The sequence below is a fragment of the Orcinus orca genome, chromosome 5 (assembly GCF_937001465.1).
Source record: "Orcinus orca chromosome 5, mOrcOrc1.1, whole genome shotgun sequence".
In the NCBI taxonomy this organism is placed as follows: domain Eukaryota; kingdom Metazoa; phylum Chordata; class Mammalia; order Artiodactyla; family Delphinidae; genus Orcinus; species Orcinus orca.
The window spans coordinates 16,561,361-16,587,020 of NC_064563.1; positions in this window are offsets into that span (position 1 = coordinate 16,561,361).

Here is a 25,660-nt window from a genome sequence, read left to right on the forward strand (position 1 = left end):
CTGCCTATAGAAGATCCTTTAGCATTTGTTGTAAAGCTGGTTTCGTGGTACTGAATTCTCTTAGCTTTTGCTTGTCTGTAAAGGTTTTAATTTCTCCTCAAATCTGAATGAGATCCTTGCTGGGTACAGTCATCTTGGTTGCAGGTTTTTCCCTTTCATCACTTTAAATATTTCCTGCCACTCCTTTCTGGCTTGCAGAGTTTCTGTTGAAAGATTAGCTGTTAACCTTATGGGGATTCCCTTGTTTGTTATTTGTTGCTTTTCCCTTGCTGCTTTTAATATTTTTACTTTGTATTTAATGTTTGATAATTTGATTAATATGTGTGTTGGCATGTTCCTCCTTGGATTTACCCTTTATGGGACTCTGCAGTTCCTGGACTTGATTGACCATTTCCTTTTCCATGATAGGGAAGTTTTCAACTATAATCTCTTCAAATACTTTCTCAGTCCCTTTCTTTTTGTCTTCTTCTTCTGGGATCCTTATAATTTGAATGTTGCTGTGTTTAATGTTGTCCCAGTGGTCTCTGAGACTGTCCTCAATTCTTTTAATTTTTTTTTTTTATTCTGCTCTGTGGTAGTTATTTCCATTATTTTATCTTCCAGGTCACTTATCCGTTCTTCTGCCTCAGTTATTCTGCTACTGATTCTTTTTAGAGAATTTTTAATTTCATTTATTGTGTTGTTCATCACTGTTTGTTTGCTCTTTAGTTCTTCTAGGTCCTTGTTAAACATTGCTTGTTTTTTCTCCATTCTATTTCCAAGATTTTGGGTCATGTTTACTATCATTACTCTGAGTTATTTTTCAGGTAGACTGCCTATTTCCTCTACATTTGTTTGGTCTGGTTTTTATCTTGCCTCTTCATCTGCTGCGTATATCTCTGTCTTCTCAGTTTGCTTAACTTACTGTGTTTGGTGTCTCCTTTGTGAGGGTACAGGTTCGTAGTTCCAATTTTTTTGGTGTCTTCCCCCAGTGGGTAAGGTTGGTTCAGTGGGTTGTGTAGGCTTCCTGGTGGAGGGGACTGGTGCTTGTGTTCTGGTGGATGAGGCTGGATTTTGTTTTTCTGGTGGGCAGGACCATGTCTGGTGGTGTGTTTTGGGGTGTCTGTGAACTTATTATGATTTTAGGTAGCCTTTCTGCTAATGGGGGGGGTTGTGTTCCTGTCTTGCTAGTTGTTTGGCATGGGGTGTCCAGCACTGGATCTTGCTGGTTGTTGAGCAGAACTGGATCTTAGCATTGTGACGGAGATCTCTGGGAGAGCTGTTGCTGACTGATATTACATGGGGCTGGGAGGTCTCTGGTGGTCCAATTTCCTGAACTTGGCTCTCCCACTTCCAAGGCTCAGGCCTGATACCTGGCCGGAGCACCAAGACCCTGTCAGCCACACGGCTCAGAAGAAAAGGGAGAAAAAATTCAAAGAAAGAAAAATAAATAAAATAAAGTTATTAAAATAAAATTTTTCAAAAAATATTATTAAAATAAAAAATTAAAGGAGCAATTAAAAAAAAAGAGAGAGCAACCAAACCAATAAACAAATCCACCAATGATAACAAGCGCTAAAAACTAAACTAAGATAAACATAGAAATCAGAAAGTAGTCAGTTGCATACGGCAAACCCGAAGTCTACCGTTGCTCCCAAAGTCCATCTCCTCAGTTTTGGGATGATTCGTTGTCTATTCAGGTATTACGCAGATGCAGGGTACATCAAGTTGGTTTTGGAGGTTTAATCCACTGCTCCTGAGGCTGCACAGAGAAATTTCCTGTTCTCTTCTTTGTTTGCACAGCTCTGGGGTTCAGCTTTTGATTTGGCCCTACCTCTGCATGTACGTTGCCCTCTGGTGTCTTCTTTACCCAGACAGGAGGGAGTTAAAGGAGCAGCTGATTAGGGGGCTCTGGCTCACTCAGGCTGGGGGGAGGGAGGGGTATGGAATGCGCAGCGAGCCTGCGGCAGCAGAGCTTGGCATGATGTTGCAACAGCCTGAGGCGCACCGTGTGCTCTCCCAGGGAAGTTGTGCCTGGATCATGGGACCCTGACAGTGGTGGGCTGCACAGGCTCCTGGGAGGGGAGGTGTGGATTGTGACCTGTGCTTGCACACAGGATTCTTGGTGGCTTCAGCAGCAGCCTTAGCATTTCGTGCCCGTCTCTGGTGGCCACGCCGATAGTTGCAGCTTACGCCCGTCTCTGAAGCTCATTTAGGTGGTGCTCTGAATCTCTTCTTGCGCACCGCGAAACAATGGTCTCTTGCCTCTTAGGCAGGTCCAGAGCTTTCCCCAGACTCCTTCCCAGCTAGCTGTGGCACACTAGCCCCCTTCAGGCTGTGTTCACGCAGGCAACTCCAATCCTCTCCCTGGGATCTGACCTCTGAAGCCTAAGCCTCAGCTCCAAGCCCCGCCCACCCTGGCGGGTCAGCAGCCAAACCTGTCAGGCTGGTGAGTGCTGGTCGGCACCGATCCTCTGTGTGGGAATCTCTCCACTTTGCCCTCTGCATCCCTGTTGCTGTGCTCTCCTCCGTGGCTCTGAAGCTTCCCCACCCCGCCCAACCCCTGTCTCTGCCAGTGAAGGGGCTTCCTAGTGTGTGGAAACCTTTCCTCCTTCACAGCTCCCTCCCACTGGTGCAGGTCCCATCCCTATTCTTTTGTCCCTGTTTTTTTCTTTTGTCTTCTGCCTTACTCAGGTATGTGGGGAGTTTCTTGCCTTTTGGGAAGTCTGAGGTCTTCTGCCAGCATTCAGTAGGTGTTCTGTAGGAGTTGTTCCACATGTAGATGTATTTTTGATGTATTTGTGGGGAGGAAGGTGATCTCCATGTCTTATTCCTCCACCATCTTGAAGGTCCTCTGTAATGTGTTTTTAAGAGAGTGTTGGTATTCCCAGAACATGTTCACAGAACGAATGGATTAGACAGGAACTAGGTATATTCCTGAACTTCACTATTTTATGCCAACATACTTGATGATTTATTTAAATACAGAACCAAGTAGAAACACAGAGTTCCTGAGGCTGATAGATGGCTTCAACTTTGACCTTTGTAGACTTCCTTAATGTTATTTTCATGGCCTTTAATTTTAGATACAGCATGGTTATAAATTTTTCTTGTGATCATGGCTTTATTATGGTAATTGCTCAGCATTGTAGTAATTACCAAACAAACACCAAAGCAGTTGTGCATGTAAAATGGACTCGTCTCTCATTAGGGATTTTGCCTATGCAGTTTTTTTTTTCTTTCAGTACGCAGGCCTCTCACTGTTGTGGCCTCTCCCGTTGCGGAGCACAGGCTCTGGACGCGCAGGCTCAGCAGCCACGGCCCACTGGCCCAGCCGCTCTGTGGCATGTGGGATCCTCCCGGACCGAGGCACGAACCCGTGTCCCCTGCATTGGCAGGTGGATGCCCAACCACTGCGCCACCAGGGAAGTCCCTATGCAGTTTTAATTTATGAATTTCTATACGGTTTGAAACTAGGCTTAACGTTGATCTCTCTACTCTCTTCATGGTTAAGAAAGCTATGAAGCTTTCATAAAAGCCTCATTGTACAGAATATGGCTTTCTACTTTTCGAGTATGTCTTTGAAAAACTTCTCTGGAAAAGTTATTTTATATTTATATTTTAGTTGAAGTATAGTTGATTTACAATGTTGTGTTAGTTTCTGGTGTACAGCAAAGTGATTCAGTTATACATATATATATATTCTTTTTCATATTCTTTTCCATTATGGTCTATTACAAGATATTGATATAAAAATTATTTTTAATCCTATTCTTCCTTTTAGAAGTAATATAACTCCTTGGCTCTATTTTAGAATGTTATTTAACATATCATACCCAGTAAACTAGGAGTGCTCTTTTAAAAAATGAATCTTAATTACTTTTGGGTAAAATATCACTCTCCTATTTGGCAAATTATGGAAAAAATGGGATTTTTAAAATATTTATTTATTTATTTATTTATTTTCGGTTGTGTTGCGTCTTTGTTGCTGCGCATAGGCTTTCTCTAGTTGCATTGAGTGGGGGCTACTCTTCGTTGCAGTGCACGGTCTTATTGTGGTGGCTTCTCTTGTTGTGAAGCATGGGCTCTAGGCACACGGGCTTCAGTAGTTGTGGTTCAATGGCTCTAGAGAGCAGGCTCAGTAGTTGTGGCACGTGGGCTTTGTTGCTCCACAGCACGTGGGATCTTCCCAGACCAGGGAATCGAACCCATGTCCCCTGCATTGTCAGGTGGATTCTTAACCACTGCACCACCAGGGAACTCCCTGGGATCATGTGTTTTAGGAAGGTGCAGTTGACTTATGGAGGCTATCCGAAGAGTCATATAAGAACATATTGATAAAAAGAGTCATAAACTTTAAGAATATGGCTTAGAAAAATGTAGTCTACTCCCATGTGTGGAAATAAATGAAGACCACTCAAATGAGAACCAGTAAGGGCTATTTATTCAGAGCTTGCTATAGCAAGACAGTCAGCCACCACAATTTGCATTTGACAGAAACTCAAAGGCTGCAGAGAAGTGGGACAGCTTTATAGTGGAAAAAAAGGAGGGCTTCAGGTATGCCCTGATTGGAGGCTGCAGGTGTGGGGAAGCTGGAAGCTAGGTAACTAGAAGCAGGACATCCTAGGAGATTGGTTAGGGTCACATATTTGGCTTTATCCCATTGGTCCTAAGTTGAAAGCAGGGGCAAAAATTAGGGAAGCTTTCGGTTATTGATCAAATCCTGACCATTTGGGGCTGATTGCTAGTAGGGTGTGGTTTGGCTTGCTGGACTGGCCACTTCAGGTTAGGGATCACGGTTCTATTTTAATATCTGAACTGGCTATTATGTGTCTGTATATGCAGTCTCTCACAAGGAATCAGAAATATCTGTGATCATATGAAAAGTTACCAGTAATTCACAAGAACTAACTTAAAAATCAGGGTAATTTTCCAATCATCATATTGTTCTAGGTATTTTTACTCTTCTTATCAGTGAAGTAAAAACATGGTTGATTTGCTCCTTTTTTTTCCAGTTAAGGAGGATCCTTGACAACTATCTCAAGTAATTATAGAGTAGAAATCAATTTTTGATTCAGTAAAAATCATGAATCAGTAAAATGACTTAATCATAAAAGACTTTTCCTTGCTTCTGAGAAAGAATGAAGATGACACTTACTCTCATCTGTTTCAAGGTTTGTAAACACGGCGTGCTTTGAATTACTTACAAGAAAATTTCTATTAGTGTGAATGGAACCAAGCAAAGGCCGTTCTACAACACTTTCATCATTTTGTTTTGACTCAACGTTACCAGTATATTTTTTGAAAACCAGAAATATATTTATTCTACAATTTTTAAATGTCCCCAAATGCTACATTCTTGTCACTGGATTCAAAAATCTGTTGTATTAAATATGGGTAAATAAAAAATAATACAAAAGAAAACAAAAATCATGTTCACAGGCAGAGTGCACTAATGGTAGTTCCACTTTCTTGAAATAGATCACTGTGACATGGTAGTTGACAGTAATTAATAAGTGATAAACAAAACAATAAAATGTCAGTCTGCAAGTAACCTTGTCAGACTCCTGATGTTGCTCTAGCCCCCAACAATCAGTCAAGCTAATTAGGAGGATCAGACAATTAATATCTTAATGTCTGTGAGACCAGCAGCACATTACGAATACTACAGAGCTAAAGGGGCTGCACCGAGGTGTGAATATCCCGAGGGTAGAAACAAACAGCAAAGAAGAAAATGCTTCTCCAGTTGTTTCCTCCCTGGCTGCCATTTGCACCTCTTTCAAATAATGTGCTATTCAGATTATATCATGTTAATGATTCAAGAAAAGCACTGTATGTATATAATACAATTACTCAATGGTATCCTTTAAACTGGAAGACTATGTTAATCATGCAGTCAATTTCTGCTCTCATGAATATTCAAAACAATACCAGCACCCACCTTACCTTTGTAGTCCCTCATTTTAGCAACAGAGAATGTGTATTAGTTTACTTGCCTTTGCCCTATTTAAATTACTAGAAATGAGAAATGATAAACTCATTCTGCCTAGTATAATATTGATGATCAATAATTAGTAATTAGAAAATGTAAGTTTCCTGTGCATTTTTGAGACATTATTGAGCTGATGTCTTAGATAAAACCATTTCTATTTTGAATGTGGTAAATTCACATTAAAGACACTACATTCTTGGCTTTAGCTCCCAACTCAGAACCTTTGCAATAAATACAGACAAGGTGTTAATTAAAAGAACTGCCAATCTAAATGAATAATGGAGTGCTGGAAACAGCACGGGTGAGGGCCTGACCTTCTGCGTCAAAGAGGTGCTCTAATGCTGAAGTCTCAAGTTTGGAACTATGAATACAGAATAATGAGAAAATGGGAGGGAAAAAATGGATAGTGGGCTCTCCATTAACTCATTGCGCTACTCCTAATTAGTTTGTAAAAACTGTCAGGCAATGTTTAATGAAAGGCTTTTCAGGAATAGGAAATGAATAAAGGTCACTGCATCTATATACTATTTCTTCAACCCAAAGAGTGCCAACTAAATATTAAGTGAAAGTTGATACTTTGTAAGGCCCCTTCCTAAAAGCCATGCTTTCAGCAGCAGCATAAAAAAAGCAGCCGTTTTCCTCAGGACACTGACACAGGCCGAGCTAACTCAGCCATCTCGGCCCCCCGGGGGAGGGGAGGTGGGCACGCAAGAGGCAGAGGCAGTCGGGTATGTGGGGGCCCATGGTCAACCCAGAGACAGCTGCCACCTCTGACTCCTACACAGCCTGTGCCTCCCAGTCACCTGGGAGTCCAGGGCAGCCCAAGTCAGAAACCTTTCATCAGGCAATTCTACTCCTGATTCTAACTTAACAACTAAGTTGTGCAGTCTTTTCTGGACTATGGGGTCCTTCCAGCTTGAAGGAGAGACCCGACCACCATTTAGTCAGGACTCTGAATTATAAATCTCCGAGGTTTTTCAAATGTTTGAGACACCTAAATCATTGTGAAGATTATTCTGAAGCTACGAAATACCTTAGGCCATGAGAATAAAAAAACATTTCAGTGAGGCCAATACTGCAAATAACTTAGTTTCTTTGAGAAAGTAGCTTGGCTTTGGCCTCCTTTCCAGGAATCTCTAGGTTGAACAGAGAATAAGACAGAGGAAAATCATCTTGTGAAGACAAGTGGCATTTACTGAAAGCCTATTATGGATATGTGCTATTCTATGACAGTATTAAACCTTCATGACTTTATGAGGTAAGTACCATTATTATACCCATTTTACAGATACGGATGCTGAGGCACAAGAGGTAACGTAATTTGCCCAAGAACACTATTCTATCCAAGTGCCTAGTTTTAGGCATGAATCTTGGTGTCCGGGGTGTCACAGGGACCCACCATGGTCATTTGTTTTCACCTGGACTCTAGACATTGTGGCTTTGGTTTCTCCTGCGTATTTTACTCAGTTTAAATCCTAGCCTATATCCAGGCTCAGAGGAACATCTAGCTGTTTCCACTCAACTCCACACACCTGTGTGGATAAACTAAGTGGTCATACACCCAGGCTTTCAAAGCAGAAGCATATTTATTGTAATAAGGAAGAAAACTACCTTATCCCCACCTGAGGTCCCATGATAGGGATTTTTCCAAACTAAACACCGTCTCCCAAGTTGGCTGTCAACGGAAAGTGAAGCTGTGGTAGGAATTCCTCCAGGACCACAGCTTGGCCATTGCTGGGTCCCTGGCAAAGACTGCTGTTCTGAAGAAATAATAGAGTGAATTTTGGTTTTAGGATGTCACCTGAAAAAACTTTTGCCTAGCCTTAGCCAGTGACCAGGGTTTAGCAATGTTAGAATCTATTTCCCCTATTTCTGTGTTAAAAGGCTCAACGACTTAGTTGTCCATCTTCCCCAGATGCACGTGAACTTGGGAGACTCTTCCCTACAGTTTTTAATCCATGTTATATTTTATATGTAGCATGGAGTTACCAGGTAAAAACACATGACACCTAGTTAAGTTTACCTTGCAGAGAATTTCAGAGAAATTCAAGTTTAACTGGGCATCATGTGCTTTTGCACGCTAAATCTGGCAACTGTATTCTATAGCTAACTCGTTAGAAGTGAGGGGAGGGGTGAGCCACTTTTTATTAAGTAAACTATCTTGTTTAGTGTAGATTAATTTAATAACACTAGAAGCTAAAGTATTTTTTGTGCTTAGCATCTGCAGGTGGATGCAAAATTTTCTCTCATTTTAAACTGTACATTATAAATTAATTATATTCAGGTTTTAAATCTAAACATATTTAGTATGATTCCCACCATTCATTTTCCCAGGGTAAGACAAGCACCATAATAATTTTCATGAACCTTCCCCTATCATTTGTGATTAAGGGGTCCATAAAGATGAATTTTCTTAAGTACCAAAACTTTTCAATTTTAATTTTTCATAGAGATTTTTCTGAGGTGTGTTTCACTTTGCTTTATCTACTTGGGGGTGATGTATTGAACATGACTTCCTCTGGAAAAATCAGTGTTATCATTATTATCACAAATTCTTTTGGCCTTTAATACAGTGATATATACCCTGATAGTCTACTGGCACGTACAGGACTGTTTTCCTGTCTGTAAACATTCTTGCTGTGCTATGCTCTTGGGGTTGCATGCTGCTGTTTGCTTTCCTCTCTGTCCACCTCCAGGAGACAGCTGTGTGAATTAAGAACCCAGGGAAGCTCATTTATAGACTCAGGTGCGTTTGCTTTGGACCAGCTGTGGTTTTTGCAGCTGCTTCAGACCTGCTTGCACTTCGAGGTCTATGTTTTCTTCCTTACAGGTGAGCTTTGTCGGGTATGTGAAGGGCTGCTTTGTGTTTGTCATTATTACTTCCCAAGAGATGTTCTACCGGACACAAGTTCTATAAAATGTTAATAGGTGCCTCAAGAAGAACTTCAATGGTTGAAGAGTTTGAGAGACAGTGAGCTAAAAGAACGTTAAACCTATAAAAAGCTAAAGCTGCCTCTAAAGGGATTTTCATATGTTAACAGGGCTTATAAAGCTCCAGGTGTTTAACACGGTACGTGGCAAAATTTGATTTTATCTGTCCACGTAATCTCTTTGGTGAGAAATCATTCTGGACACGTTGTGACATCTTGTCATGACTTATAGTGTCAGTTGTACACAGAAGTAAAAATCTTAAGCATGACATAAATTCTGTTCTAAAAACTTAAGAGGAGAAAGGAAAGAAATAATGAAGTGATTTATAATGGGGATGAATTAATATCCTTTATGTATTCAACTAATTATGTGTTGGAGATGTTCTCTGGAAATAATAGCAAGTGTACAAATCTTCAGGACATTAATTGGAGGACAAGTTTCTTCTTTAGAAGTAAAGGGTTGAGTTTCTGAATGCTAATGTATTAGAAAGGTATAACATGTCAAGGTTTAGAACCCATAAAATATACTAACAGAACTCCTTCCTGCTCTCTGGACAAGTTCAATGAGAAGCTAAAATTAAAGGTTAAATAGAATTTAATGCTTCCAAGAGAGACTGAAAAAAAAAAAAAAAAGCCAAACAATCTTGGCTTCTTTTTCTTCCTGAACTGCTACTTCTTTCTCTCTGTGCCCTTAAAAAATATATATATATTTTGGGTGAATATTATTGCTTTTAATTAGTGTTTGATATTATTTTGTCATTAGTTTGGAAGTTATTACCGCTAAGTATTGAAGGAAAGGACTGTACATTTTGTTGAGAGGAGCACACTAATATTTAGCTTAAGCATGTGTGCCACACTTGTCTTTACCTGAAGACACACACACATGCACATAAATATATTTGTATTCATTATATTATAAACACCTAATCATGTATAACAATGCCCTCTGTTCTCTGTTTTGTCTCATGTCAGAAATATATTTTTATGGCTTAGCATCAATGATAAATTGTAACTCGGATACTTAATTTAATCTGTGCTTAGATACTTGTTGCAAAGGCAAATCCACAGCTTCCTGCAGCTATTCTGTCACCTCCTGGACCCTGCATCTTTAGTGATCTGTGCAGAGAGGCTCATTTTAATAATAATAGCCAATACCTATGTCGGTCATGCTTCTAAAGTGTTTTTACATGTATTATTTAATTCTCACAACAATTTGTTCATGATTTCATTTCAGAGATGACAAAATCAAGGCATACTCATCCAAGATCAACAGTTAGTAAGTGGCAGAGCTGGACTGTGAACACAAGTAGTCTGATTCTGGAGGCTGCTCTTATTAACCATTAAGAATGGAAAGATGGGAGTGATACTTAGCTTATTCCATACAACTGTAATTCTGCATTCCTGGAACCTTCCCATGGGTTTTTCTGAAGCAATATGACCACCTAACTGAATTCTTACATTCTTCACAAAAATAAGAAGAACAGAGATTTTTCCACTGACTTGGGCATAGTTGATGAGGTGTGACGTCTCCATTAGGAATAGTGAAGTGCTGCTGGGCTCAGCTGTGTGTGCCTGTAGTCTCAGCTCCTTGGAAGGCTGAGGCAGGAGAATGGATTGAGCCCAGGAGTTCTGGGCTGTAGTGCATTATGCTGATGGGTGCCCACACCAAGTTCAGCATCTGTATAGTGACCTCCTGGGAGTGGGGGACCACCAGGTTGCTTAAGGAGGGGTGAACTGGCCCAGGTCAGAAACAGAGCAGGTCAGAACTCCTGTGCTGATCAGTAGTGGGATGGTGCCCGTGAATAGCCACTGCACTCCAGCCTGGGTAACATAGTGAGACCCTGTCTCTTTTGTTAAGGGAATCCTATATATCCTAAATGTTCCATATATCCCCTAAAAAAAAAAGGATAGTGAAGTGCTAACATTATTGGTAGCCAGTGTTTCTACCTCCTTGAGTAAGAACATAGATTATCCTAAATCCTGGGAAAGGTGTGGGCTCTGTCTCGCTCTCCTTTAATATCCTACAATGCTACTACAGAACTGAGTGCTTATTAGTGGTTCCACAAAGACTTTCTGAGTGATTCTCACTTTACTGATGAAATTGAGGCCCAGTGAGATGAAGACCTTGACTGAGGCATTACAGTAAGTGGCAAAAATTCCACCCATGGTCACAGGTCCATTTCATTTTTCACTTTACTATGTTGACAATTGGTGTTGATCTCTTGAGTTAATTTAGAGAAATGTTAAACTGCTAGAATTACTGAAATACACTGATTGGTTATGCTTATCATGATCATACTAGAATATACACAAATATCTTCATTATAGTGATCAAGCTGAGATTGCTAAATTACTCTCCAGATGTATTTGGGCCAGTAGCACTTTCTGGCTTCTTCATAGAGCATCCCTACCTTAAAGCAGGCTGGGCAGATCTCCTTCATATCTTTGCCACAAGAGTCTCAGGTGGTGTCAGACAAACGCTTTTGCTGTTTTTCCTCTGGGAAAGCTAATGAATTATGGTCAAGTGTGTTCAGGGTTCACAGACCAACCCACACGCCCTACTTCCTTCCCTGACAGTGCATTTTCCAAGACAATTTGAAAAGCACTATTGTCCAAACAAGAACCATTTTACATGGGAACCTTCCCGTATGTCCTAACAACTTGCATCTTGATGGTTCTCTTTTATTTCTCTTTGCCCACTCACTATTACTGATGTGTATACATTTTTATATGCTTTTTTTCACTCCTGACCAATTATTAATAGGTGTCTAGTCTTTCATGCCTCTGAGTTTTACCATCCGGATATTAAGATGGCCAAAAATGTAATCATCATACTTCAGATACTCCATTCTGCCTGCCTTTTCCTGTTTTAGAAGAACATGTGAAAAGAAGAATTTCATTAAAATTTCTGGAACACACTATGTATAATGAAGGGTTTTAGTGTCACTGACTTTGCCATCACATTACACTTGGACTAGAATTCTGACTCTGATAATTACCATGTGACCCTGAACAATCTACTTAACTGTTCTACACCTTAGTTTCCTTATCTGTAAAATGGTGCTGAGAATAAAACTTATCTCATAGGGCTGTGAGCATTAAATGTGATAATGCATGAAAAGTGCTTAGCACGGTACCAGTTTGTACTGACCATAAGTGTTAATTACTTATTTACATCTTCCATACTGAGTGATATAGAGAGCAGATCTTTTCAGGTCTCCCAAATGGAAAGGGTAATGTGGGCCCAGAAGTCATGCTTAAAATCTCCCCCATTATAATAAGGAAAAATACTTACTGAAAAGACAAAGCTATAAGAGTTTTGTAAGTGTGTGAATAAATACCAATGGCACTGGCTAGCCTACTCAGTGTGATACACACACACACACACACAAAAGAAGCAAAAGTTGTGACGTAGTCACAAATGCAACAACAACAAAACAAAGAAAGAAAAATAGGATAAAAATTCGACCATATTATATTTTGGGAACTAGTATCTTTATAATTATATACATTTAGGTATGATTCATACCTTTAGTTCCACATGCCACATTAAATGCCTGCCTTCGTAATTATACTTGTAAACACAATTATAAAGTTATATCTTTGTGGCTGAAAGTATACATTCATTTGTGAACTCCCCACGCTACAATTAAATTAAGAAGGTAAGAAATAATTTTTATTTGGATAAGGAAAATAGCCTGTCCATGGGCACAGGTCCCCTTGTTTTTTGTTCTTCTCGGTTTGTGTGACAGAACCCCTAAACTGGTAGGTGCTGCCCCACTCTACCCCACCTCCCAAGTTTTCTATGCTTGGCTTTCCTCAAAAATACATTCTATTTTGTTTTATTGAGCTCATGGGTATACAGATATTTATAGGCTTATTTCACTATGAGCACCCCAAAAACCATTAGGCAACTTTCAGGTCCAAAAAATAAAATAAAATAAAATAATATGCTGGGCAGTGTCGATGTTAAAGATCAAGGTATTTGGGAGACCTTCACTGCCCATCTCCCAATCTATTCCTGTTCTCAGTGACTCTGTGGAAATGTCACTTTTGAAAGGCTCTGAAAAATCTGACCTCAATAGCCTCTTTCCTTCTAGGTAGGGTGACTGTATTATACAAACAAATGTGAGTAATTATGACTGAATACGGATTTTACTTCCAGCTGTGATGAGCAGTCACAGAGGTGACATGTTGGACTCCTGACACATTTCGAGGTTTATGGGAGTGGTTCACAGCTTTGGACAGCGAGGGACCATTTTTTGAGCACCTCCTATGTGCAAGGGTCTAAGCTGGGGGGTTATCAGTTAATTCACATTATGACTCAATGAGCAGGCTCTTTATATTTTCTCATTCTTTAGGGAAAATTGAAGCTTGGATTTGAGTCAGGTATGATTCCACCATTTAATAAAGCTTCAATAGATTTTAAAGATTCCAAAAAACCTATTTAGTAAAGCTCTTATGCATCTGAAATAGTTTAAATACAGGAATTCCTAGAAGCAGGGGAAAGTCTTTGAGCCTCTTTGAAATCTTTACAATCTAATTTTAACAGGTGGTGCTAAATTCTTCTTCTTCCTAAACAGAAGCTAATTTCAAAAAAGATCTGATTTGGAATACTGACATAATTAAAGCTATCAAATAATTTCTTGTTCTCTTTACAAGATATTAAACATTTTGGATCACTGCTTACAATTATCTAGCTATATGTGGACTATAAAGTCTATCTACCACAAGGATAAATGTAATTTTCATAGTGACCGAAGGTAATTTTCCTGTGTTGTTAAAAATATATTTATACTGCTTTGCACATCACCTTTGGTTTATAATCATGGTTCATGAAAGTCTTGACATGTGAATATAATCTAGCAACATAGTTCATGTATTTATAATTTTGAAAGAACAAGGGAAGCACCCTAATGTAATAGAAACAGCATAGCCCCGGGCTTCGTCCTCATATTGCCACAAGGTAGATGTATAGGTCTGTGTAATCCCTCAGTCTCTTTGAAGTCAGTGTCTTCAGTTATAAAATTTATTGGATTGGACCAGGTGATCTGCAGGGTCCTTCCAGTTTTTAGGTTAATGATCATCATAATGAAGGGATCAGAGAGAACGCACACTACACTAAAGAGGTTTTGTATGCTGAGCTGCCTTTTAGAAAGTTGGCAGTAGCCTTTAAATCAATCATAAACCAGAGGGCAGAGGTGCAATGTGTGAACTGAAAAGCTTCTTGCTCTTAATTTTTGGGTGCATTTCTGATACTGCAGAGTAGTTTAAACGGCTCTGAGTGCCCTAATGCCACACAAAGCCCGCATTACTCTAATCATTATGAAACCTTCACAGATGTGCACTGGAAAGATTTTTCTGAGGAAGCTGGAAAAATGAAACTGTAAATGCCTTCCAGCTGGCATGCCTAAATATTCTTCGTCTCACTGGAGATGTGTTCAGGTTAATTTCAGTTGATGACTGATAGCTCATCCAAATGTTACTCAAGATAATGTGGAGCAATTTTTTCTCTCCTAGTGATGAACTCAGATAAGAGGGTGATTATTGAAAAAAAAAAAGTAACTAACATTTCTCAATGGAAAAAAATGGTTATCATTACAAAAACACAAAATTAAATTATAATATCTTTTTTTAAAAAAAGAAAATGACTCAAGGTCGGGATATAAAAAGCATAAGGCTAATTACACATGTGCATATAGTGTACATTCTAGTTAAGTACTGAGGGAGTTAACACTTTCGTGCCTGGCTGATTTAGGTCATGCCATTTACATCCTACTGTTCACAATAATAATGATAAGAAATGGGCCGCCTGCTATCACTAAGTGCCAGGTACAGACAATATTGCAACAAGGCAACATCAAATTTTAAAAAATAGCAGTTTTCTTGAGACTTAAAATACTTTGATAGCTTAAGACATGCAATCTATTGCACATTTCCTTAATTCCTTTAAATTCCTCTTCTCATCCTGGCATTGCTGCTGGCTGCTCTTCAGCTGTTTAATGTGAATGTGAAAACAAGCAAAGAACATGATTACAAAACCACATATCCTGGAATCTAAGTTCTTTACTTTGGACAATTTCCTTCTTTAAATGATAGCTACTCTCTCTATAGAAACAGGAGAATTCCAGGAAGAAAAACATAAAAAGGGATGACAAGCTATTCAGACTTATGCAGATAGGCAGACACATAAAATGTGAAGTGATTTCTTAAAAGTAGAGATAAAAATAATGGACTCATTGAATGTTAAAGCTGGAAGGGATCTCAGAGCTCTTCAGACTCACCCTATTGCTTTACAGAAAAGGAAACTGAGGCAGAGTTGTGTTAAACCACCTGCCCAGGAGCACATTAGAGTTACACACGGAAATGAGTCTACAGTTTAGACCTACAGACTTCCATTCTAGCGCTCCTTCAAAATCTGTATATGTTTACAGAGTTAAAGATAATAGGGTTTCAAAGAATTAATTTATGATGATTGATTGAGAAATTGTTTGGTGTACAACAGATAAGCAAACCCAGGACTTCATGATTAAAAACAATACATTTCTAATAAATACAATATATATTTTGAGGAAAAGTTGAATACTTCTTTAATATGATTTTATCTGTGAACTGATTTAGTGAGTTGCCCTAATCACTCCATGCATCAAAAATTTTTGGTATAGATTTCACAGTAATTCCACAAATCTTCTTCTATACATAAACTAAAAATAGCGTATTTCTCATGGTCTGCTGATGGATATCCTCTTCTGTAAAATGGCCTATGTGATCTAAAAGGTCCCTCTCAGCTCCAGCAGATTATGGTTCTATTGTACCCTGTTCACGATGAAGTGTGACGTTTGAAGCTGTGATCATATGACTTCAAGATAATTCAAGATTTAACTTTTGCTGATTTAAAAAAGCCATCACTCTACAGTGTTGGTTAAAGTTATGTTTTGTTAAAGATAGTTTTATAACTTCAAATTATACTTAGATATTTCAGAACATCATTCTCAAGATAAATGTTCAGAAATTTCTACTTACTATTGATGAGACCATTAATCCATTGGAGTTTTCCTGTAACTCACACTTAAATGTATGAAATAAGATACCATTGAGACTATTTGCATCGGTGCAGAATTTTCATACTTTTTTTATGTGAGTGCAATGTATTTTTAAAAGCATTTAAAATTAAACTGTACTCATCATTGAGACTGCATTAGACTTTTTCTCTCTCTACGTTTTCATATTTAAACTCCATGATTAAAACCAATCCCAGATATCAGAGCATCAAAAGGACAGGTAATAAAAGTGAGGGATAGCCATGGGTAACAGGACTTTCAGGTACAAAGCAGAGTAAAAAACTGAGCTTAGAAACTTAAAGTTAGAGCTAACAATTGATTTATTAAGAAGTGTTTCTGTTATTCAATTTTGATTTGATTATAAACCACTCAAGGACTTCAAAGGGTAAAGATAAATGATTACTAAAGACCACAGTAAAAATTATGTAAAAATCTATCACTGAATTTCAGAAAGGTCATTACCCATTACAATTTTTGTCAAAATGGCTGATTCTAGGGCTGGAGAAAGGAGAGTCTACAGCATCTTGTAGCTCTAGAAAGAAAAGAAAAGCTCAAAAACTGAAAACCATGTAGGTGGGGTATATCAAAAAGATACAGGAGACAAACTGAAAGAATTCCCAGTGGCCAAAGCTGAATCATTCTGAGCAACAAAATAAATAACATAGTATTGGATTATAACCCAAAGTATAAAATATCCGTGAATACACGCCGATATAAATAAATGATTGAATAAGTAAATGAGGCAGAGATGAATCTCTTACACAGAAGAATTACAAGTAATTTATGTAGCTACTAATTCCTCAAGGAGGTGAATCTTAACTCCCTATTCCTTAAATGTGAGCTGTGCTTAGCAACTTACTCCCAAAGAGTAGAAATAAATTTAAAAAAACATAACTTTACAGTGAAGAAACCTGGCAAATGCTATCTCATGTGATCAATGTCAACATTATCAGTGATAAGTTGCATTGACAGCATGTACCCTTGAAATGATGTGACAAGAGAGGCACTTCACCTCTGTGATCTTCTTTTCCCAAACCTGCAATCTCAACCTGAGAGAGAAAACATGATACACACTCAAACTGAGGGACATTCTATAAAACACATGACCAGTACTCCTCAAAACTCTTGAGGTCTTAAAAAACAAGGGAAGTCTGAGAAACTTTTAAGACCAGAGGAGACTAAGAAGGCACAATGACTAAATGTACTATGTACCCTGGACTGGATCCTGTAACAGGAAAAGGAAAAGGAAAATATGCGGAAAATGAATGACATCTGAATTAAGTACGGAGTATAGTGAATACTAACATATCAGTATCGGTTTATTAGCTGTGACAAATGTATGACATTAATGAACTAACAATAGGGAACTGGGTGTGGGGTATGTAGTAACTATCCATATTATCTTTGCAACTTTTCTGAAAATGTAGAACTATTCTAAAATGAAGTTTATTTAAAAACAAAGAAATTTGATGATTTTGTTCTCTAAAGTTTCCACAAGGTAGGTCGCATGTTTTGACTGTCATTTTCTATTTGATTAAGTTTTGTTTGCAAAAAAATTCAGAATAACTTGGCAATAGAAGACTTGCTTAATGGCGACAGTTTATATGAGTATCAGATAGAGAAATAAATTGTGTTTAAAATTATGCTGCCCTCTGACACAAAGCTCAAAGCATTTTTATAGAGTCATCACTCATTTTCTAATGTGATCAAACTTATGAAAGTGTTGTAAATTGTAAAAGACTATAAAACGTGTACCATAATTAGTATTACTTTATGATTACTTTTATCATTATTCCTGAGATCTCAATAACGTATTGGTTGCTAAAGGAAGTTTCTACAGGTTAGATAATCGTTATCTTCATAAAGTTAATGCCAAAGAAATGGTGCCATTTAGCCCCATAAAATAACACTTAATGTGATTTTAACTGTGTAGTTGTGCCCTTAGGGGAATTATGTGTAATTGTACAATTTAGTTGGTTTCTCTTGCCTTGGTCAAACCAAGTACTTCATATTCTGAGTGTCATATTTGATGAGCCATTTTAATAAAGAAGGCCAACAAGACTGATCATATATTTTATATACATATAATTTGACCTTGAGCATATAGACACAAGCTGAGTGACCTCAGTAAGACAAAGCTGCAGACAAGTAAGATAAACTTATTGAATATTTATTCTCCTGAGAACACATTCTTGGAGTATGAGTGGGTGATAAAACATTCTTGGATGAATTTGGACTTTTGCCATCTTTTGAGATAAATCAGTGGTTGAAGTGAGAAGAAAACCAAAGCCGAAATGCAAATACACTGGTGAGACAGATTGACAGTGGTGGGAAACTGCTCTCCTGCTGTGAACTCTGTGGATTTTATTTTAAAGAGCTTTATTGAGGTATAATTGCATTACAATATACTTCATATATTTAAATTGTACAGTTTGGTAATTTTTGACATATGTATGCAACCATGAAATAATTATCACAACCAAATAACGCACATATCTATCACCCCCAAATGTTTCCTTGTCCTCAGTTGTAATTTTTCTCTCTTGCCCATCCCCACACCACTTCCATCCTTGTCCCCAGACAATCACCGATCTGCTTTCTGTTACTCTAAATTAGTTTGCATTTGTTTTAGATTTTTATGCAAATAGAATCATGCAGTATTTATGCTTTGTTTTAAAAAAGCCTTAATTCTTTCACACAGTATTGATTATTTGGAGATTCATTCATGTTGTAGCATGTGTGAATACTTTGTTCCTTTCTATTGTATGGATCTAGCACAATCTGTGTATTCGCTCACCTGTTTATGGCCATTTGGGCTGTAATCTCCTCTTCTGAATATTGGAAAAGGAGTTATTAGCTTTAGCATGGTTTTTTATCCTTTTACTTTTAACCTATTTGAGTTTATATTCAAAGTGCATTTCTTGTAAGAGCATATAGTTGGTTCTTACTTTTATATGCAATGTGAAAATCTTTGCCTTTTAATTTGGGTGTTTAGATCATTTACATTAATATGATTATTAATATGGTTAGGTTTAAATCTATTTTCTTGTTATTTTGTTTTCTCCCATTTCCCTATTTTCTTTGTTACTTCCTCTTCTGTCTTATCTAGGATTAAATGAATTTTTTATAATTACACTTGCCTTTTTTGCTTATTTATTAGCTATAACTCTGTTTTGTTATTTCAGTGGCTGCTTTAGGGTTTACGGTATACATCTTTAACTTACCACAGTCTACCTTCAGAGTGGTCAGTAAATTACGGTCAATGAGCCAATCTATCCCACTGCCTGTTTTTGTAAATGAAGTCTGGCTTTCTTAGGTGATGTCACTGAAGCTGCTAGTTGTCTGCAGAGATCTGTTCCCCAGTTCTTACACAGTTTTAGAACTGTAGCTGGTACACGGCTGCCCAGCTGAGGATTACATTTTCAGCCCACTATGGAGTCTGGTGTGTCTGAATAGCTAAGTTCTCAGTTTTAGAATGTGAGCCTTAGGGAAGTGTGCCAATTCCAGTAATGGGGGAGGGGGGGACTTGGAATGGTACTAAACTTCAGGTTACTCAAACTCTTTGATGCTAGTTCTGAGTACAGTTATAGGTATTCAATAAATATTTTATAACAGATTGAAGGACCTTGGGATACTCCAATGAGTCACATAAATTATTCTCCTGTGACAATCTTCATGACATAAAAAGACTGATATGCCTATTAATGTTATAGCCATGTGTCCCAGATTCAGCAAGTAAGCTTCATCTAATTACCTGTAGAGAATTAAATCGTACAGAGTAGAAAGTTAGAGCTATAAAGGGCCCTAAAGTTCAATTCATAAACCCTTTCTTTGGTTCTGCTCTACTGTTCCAAGCATATTGTGAATCCTAAGGGAATGTTAATGGACAACACTCAATTCTATACTGGATTCAACAAGTCAGTGATACTTTTCTGTTAATAAAATCTTCAAACAAGTATAAAAAACTACCAATTCACTAGTAGCTTTTGTCTCTCTGTAGAAATACATCTATAAAATATACAAGCTCAGTATTTTCTGTATCGCCTAGAAAAAAAAGTATTAATCTTGAGTGAGTGAGGGCTGATGGCACGGCCACATTAACTACTCCCGGGTATGAGTTATTATTCAAAACTGTTGATCAGGAAGTTAATCATGAAACAGAAACTACTGACAGGTCACAGGGAAAGGTATTCTGTCACTTGTATGCACATAAAATCACTATGTGGGTAAATTCTCTACCCTAAACACTAATGATTTGATGTGGCAACTGCTGTAAAGAAATAGTTTCTTTACAAAAGCCTTTCAGGACATTCCTATCTTTCTATCTCCTGTCTTGCCCTTTCTCACTTCTCTAATCAGAACCCAGAAAATCCTAATTCTAAGGTATTTTGTTTTACTACCAACAGGATTCCTAGATAAGAAGTCATATCTTATGCTATAGCTGATATCAGAGTTAACTGTGTGTGTGTGTGTATATAAATAGCCGTATACATATATATGTGTGTGTAATTGTAAACCTTCCAAAATATAATTAAATGTCATTCTTGTAAGGAATTAAATCTTAATATATTCTGACATATAAGAACTATTAGAAGAGAAAAATTAATAAATTTTATTAAAAACTCTCTCCTTTTTAGCAAGTATGAAAGGCAAGAGTGTAAATCTATATGTGAAGTTAACTTCATGTGTCAACTTGACCAGACCATGAGGTGACCAGACGTTTGGTCAAACATTATTCTGGGTGTGTTTGTGAGGCTGTTTCTGGATGAGATTAACAACTGAATTGGTAGACTGAGTAAAGCAGACTGCTCTCCCTAATGGGGGTGGGCCCATCCAATTAGTTGAAGGTCTGAATAGACCCAAAAGACTGACCCTCACACAAATAAGAGGGAATTCTTCCTGCCTGACTGCCTTCAAGCTTGGACATCAGATTTTTTCTGCCTTTGGACCTGAACTGAAACATTGGCTCTTCCTGCAACTCAAGTCTACAAATCTTGGGACGGGAACTACACAATTGGCTCTCCAGGGTCTTCAGCTTGCCATCTGCAGATCTTGGGACCTGTCAGCCTCCCTGACTGCATGAGCCAATTCCTCATAATAAATAAGTAAACAAACAAACAAACATATCCTATTGGATCTATTCCTTTTGAGAACCCTGACTAATACACTATGTTAGGTAAAGAACTCATAGATAACAAGAGGTAATGAAGTAAATGATACAGCAATTATTTCATGTAACTGGAAATACAATTAATGAGCAAAATTTTGGAGTAGTGATCTTCTTAGCCAACAAAGAAGTGTCACTTTACACTTACTAAGATAGTTAAAAAATTTGACATTTATACCCAAGGCTAGAAAGGTTTTGTTGAAACTGCTGAAACAATCTATTACTGGAAGTAATAATTTGTCATAACTCTTTATGACAGCAATGTAGAAATATATATAAAAGCTGGAAAACTGCTCATATCCCTTGACTCCAGTCATGAAACATATAGGAACTCTTCTTAGAAAAATAATGCTAAAGAGGAAAAAAAAAAAGCTACCTGCATAAGGAAGATTGAAGTTTTATATATAACAGTGAAACAGTGGAAACAGCCTAAGAAATAATACAGAAATGGTTTAGGAACCTAGTCAAATGAATATTATGCATCCACTAAAATCATAATAATCATGTTAATTTAAAGAATATTCCTTATAATCAAGTTTTTCAGCAAAGAATTTTTGATACACACACAAATATACATACACTACTGTAAGAACAAAATATATATGAGTATCAGGTGAAGTAGAAATTAAGGTAGAAAAATAAGATCCTGGGCTACAGTTAGTACCCAACCTACCTACCCATTGTCCTATTTGATTTATTAGAAGTGGGCCACAGATTTGGCTCTGCAGTTCTGGCGGCTAATTTGAAAAAAAAAATCTAAATTGTCTAAAAAAGCCATAAGAACATACTAGCTATTAAATAGCTATTTTCACTATGAAATCTGAGAGGTATTTTTGCTATCGAATCTCTGCAAAGAAGATATTGTGTGAACTTAGTGAACAAGATCCTACATTTTAGTGGGAGGGGCCCCTCCCTCCCTTCTTCCATGTTCCATGGGAGAAAGGAATGTCCACTCCCCTCTCCAGGAGGGGAAGTAGGAGACCTACACTAGAAGCTTCTCTTTCACCCCCTCTCTACATAGGGAGGAATGATTCAGGTGACTGAGGAGTTTGAGAGAAAGAGTATGTATAGCTCAGCCCTTTCCTCATTTATAATTCTTGGAACCAACCTGTCTTCTGAGAGTCTGAATTCTCTGCAACTCCACGGCAAATTTTAGGGTGCAGCTCAGTCTCAGAGAGATGGGGGTAGATTGCTACTGTCTACCTTTGCCTGTGACTCAGCTAGTAAATCTCTCTCAATCATGGGTAAAGCCTCAGGGAGTCCATTTTGCCACAGAGACAGACTCTTCCTTCTTCCATTAGCCCTCTCAACAAGAAGCTGAAATGACTCTCTTGCAATTGGTCAGGTGTTGGATTTGAAGAAGAATGTTATTTGTTGGCCCCTAAAGTCCTAACACTTAACAACATCCTTGTTGTAGATACATTACTGAGACTTTCAGGGATATTTCTTATAATGTGCCCCAAAGAAGACATGATGCTGTGTGAGAAATAGTACAGAAACCAATGTGGCTGGAGAGTAATGACTGATGAGGAAAGTGACAACATGAGAAGAGGCAGAAAGGTAGGTTACGGACAGATCATAAGTACGATGTAAGGGCATGGGAAGACTTTTAAATAAGAGACTGAAATAATCAGATTTTTGTTTCGAAATGAGCTCTCTGGTGGCTGAGTGTAGCATGAATCAGAACTGATGACTTTAAGTCCCACAGACTAGGATTTAACAAGCAGCTATTGGGAGAGGATTCTGGGAAGCATTGATAGGGAGGGGGAGGGGGTGATGTGAGACAGAGAAAGAAAAGAAGCCAATAAAGGATACCCAGGGGGCAGGTTGCTCCTGTGGGCAACTGGGGATCAGTCTTGATGGGGAACTCTGGAATCCTCTAGAAGGTAACTCAAAGTTGTCCCTCTTGAGCTGTAAGGAAGCTGGAAAGTTACTACCAACTTTTGTCTCTTATTGGTTGAGGGCTATGCCTGGGGGTATTAACACCCCAGCACTTCAGAGCATGCTTCTACAGCCAGAGAACGTTCTCAAGGAAAGAGGGTCCCAGGTGCTTACAGGAGGAAGCTTTGGTGGAAGGGAAAGAGTGGGCAGAGAATTGGGAAAATGCTCTCTGTTTGGGTCACATTTTTCATTGCTTATCAAAGTAGAACAGCTTGCCCCCCAGCCCCCTTCAGCTTCCACAATCCTCAGGAAAATCTTTTGTCAACATCTATTCTTACTTCTCTTTCCAGAAAAATTCCCTTTGTCAATTTCCTTTGGAAACTCTTCCCTCCCCTTTTAGCCCTTTTTGACTGATACAAATTAACTCACACCAGCTCCATCTAGGCTCCCTCACCAGTTCAACTGATAATACACAGATAAATATGTTTCCATCAGAGCAGAGGCTTAAATTATGAAACATTCTTACTGACATAATGCTTGAAGCCAAATGCATATTTATGTTAAAAACAAAATTATTGACCATTTATGAGTAATAAAATCATTCAAAAAGACAGTAATTAAAGTTTCCAATACATTACTGGATTATGATATTGTTCTTGTATACAGAAACAATGTAAAAAAGAATTTCTACTGTTTTTGAAAAAAGTTTGAAATTAACTTCTACTGTTTTTAATAAACAACTTACTTTCTCCCCATAACTGAAAAATGAGATATGTCCATAAGCAGAGTAAATTTTGCAAGACAGCTACTATCAGTGCATGTACCAGGACAAAACACTAATCAAGGAAATCTACAACACAGCCAAATATCCTGTTCTGTGTTTCAAAACTCTAAGGTTCTCTTCCTGGTTTGCAGAGGGTTACCTTCTTGCTGTGACCTCACGTGGCAGAAAGAGAGGGCTGGGAGGGTAAGGAGAAGGAGAAGGAGAGGGAGAAGGAGAGAAAGATAGAGAGAGGAGAAAGCTAGCTCTCTAATGTCTCTTCTTATAAGGGCACGCATTAATCCTATTATGAGGGCCCCACCCTCATGACCTTAGGTAAACCTAATTATCTCCTCAAAGCCCTATATTCAATACCATCACATGAGGAGTTAGGGCTTCAACAAAGAATTTAGGGATTCAATCCATGGCAATGAATCTGAGGTAGCAACTGTAATCTGAGGTAAAATCCATCAAGAAGTTAAAGAATTTGGATAGAAAGACTTATGCAAGAAGTAAAAGACTTGTTTTCTAACCCCAGTCTTGAAAAATACCACTTCTCTGCTTGGAGCCTTAGTTCCCTCAAAGGCAAATCCTCAGCTGTCACACACTGATTAAATCTAGCTTTGGAATTAGCGGATACATTTTCATAGTCTATGATTTCTTCACTTTGACACCTATTTGGCATTGTGCTATGGAGTGAACTGCATGTAATCAGGCTGTGGGTGTGAACCCGTTCTAGATTTGGTATTAAGATTCCTTAGTGCAGTGGTTGGAGACAAGATGGCAGAGTAGAAGGACTTGGGTTCACCTCGTCTCATGAAAACACCAAAATCTGACAAGCAAAAGCTAAGAGAATTCAGCACCACCAAACCAGATTTACAACTAATGTTAAAGGAACTTTTCTAGCGGAAAAGAAAAGGCCACAACTAGAAACAAGAAAATTATGAATGGGAAAGCTCACAGGTGAAGGCAAACATACAGAAACGGTAGGAAATCATCCACACAAAAATATGATGTCAAAACCAGCAATTGTGAGAAGAGGAGAGTACAATAAAAAGGAACAAAGTATTGACTACACGAATGAATCTCAAAATAATTAATACTGTGTGAAAGAGTTCAGATTCTTTTTTAAAAAGAGGAAGTACAAATGCAGGATACTGTTGTTCTTGTTTTTCAAAATTATAAATAAATGAATTATGTTGCTAGATTATATTCACATGTCAAGACTTTCATGAACTATCATTATAAACCAAAGGTGATGTGCAAAGCAGGATACTGGAAATGCATTTGAAACTAAGAGACCAGCAACTTAAAACAATCTTGTATATATATAGACTGCTATATCAAAACCTCATGGTAACTGCAAACCAAAAATCTAAAATAGATGTACACACAAAAAAGAAAAAGGAATCCAAACACAACACTAGAGTTAGTTGTCACATTACAAGAGAAGAGAACAAAAGAGGAAGGGAAGAAAAAAGACCTATAAAAAAACAAATCCAAAACAATTAACAAAATCACAATACCTTAAATTACCTTAAATTTAAATGGATTATGCTCCAACCAAAAGACACAGGCTGGCTGAGTGGATACAAAAATGAGACCCATATATGCGCTGTCTAAAAGAGACCCACTTCAGATCCAGGGACACATACAGACTGAAAGTGATGGAAAAAGATATTCCATGCAAATGGAAATCAAAAGAAAGCGGGAGTCACAATACTCTTATCAGACAAAATAGACTTTAAAATAAAGACTGTAAGGAACAAAAAAAGGACACTACGTAATAAGCAATCAATCCAAGAAGAAGTAGTAACAACTGTACATATATATGCACCCAACATAGGAGCATCTCCATATACAAGGCAAATGCTAACAGACATAAAAGGA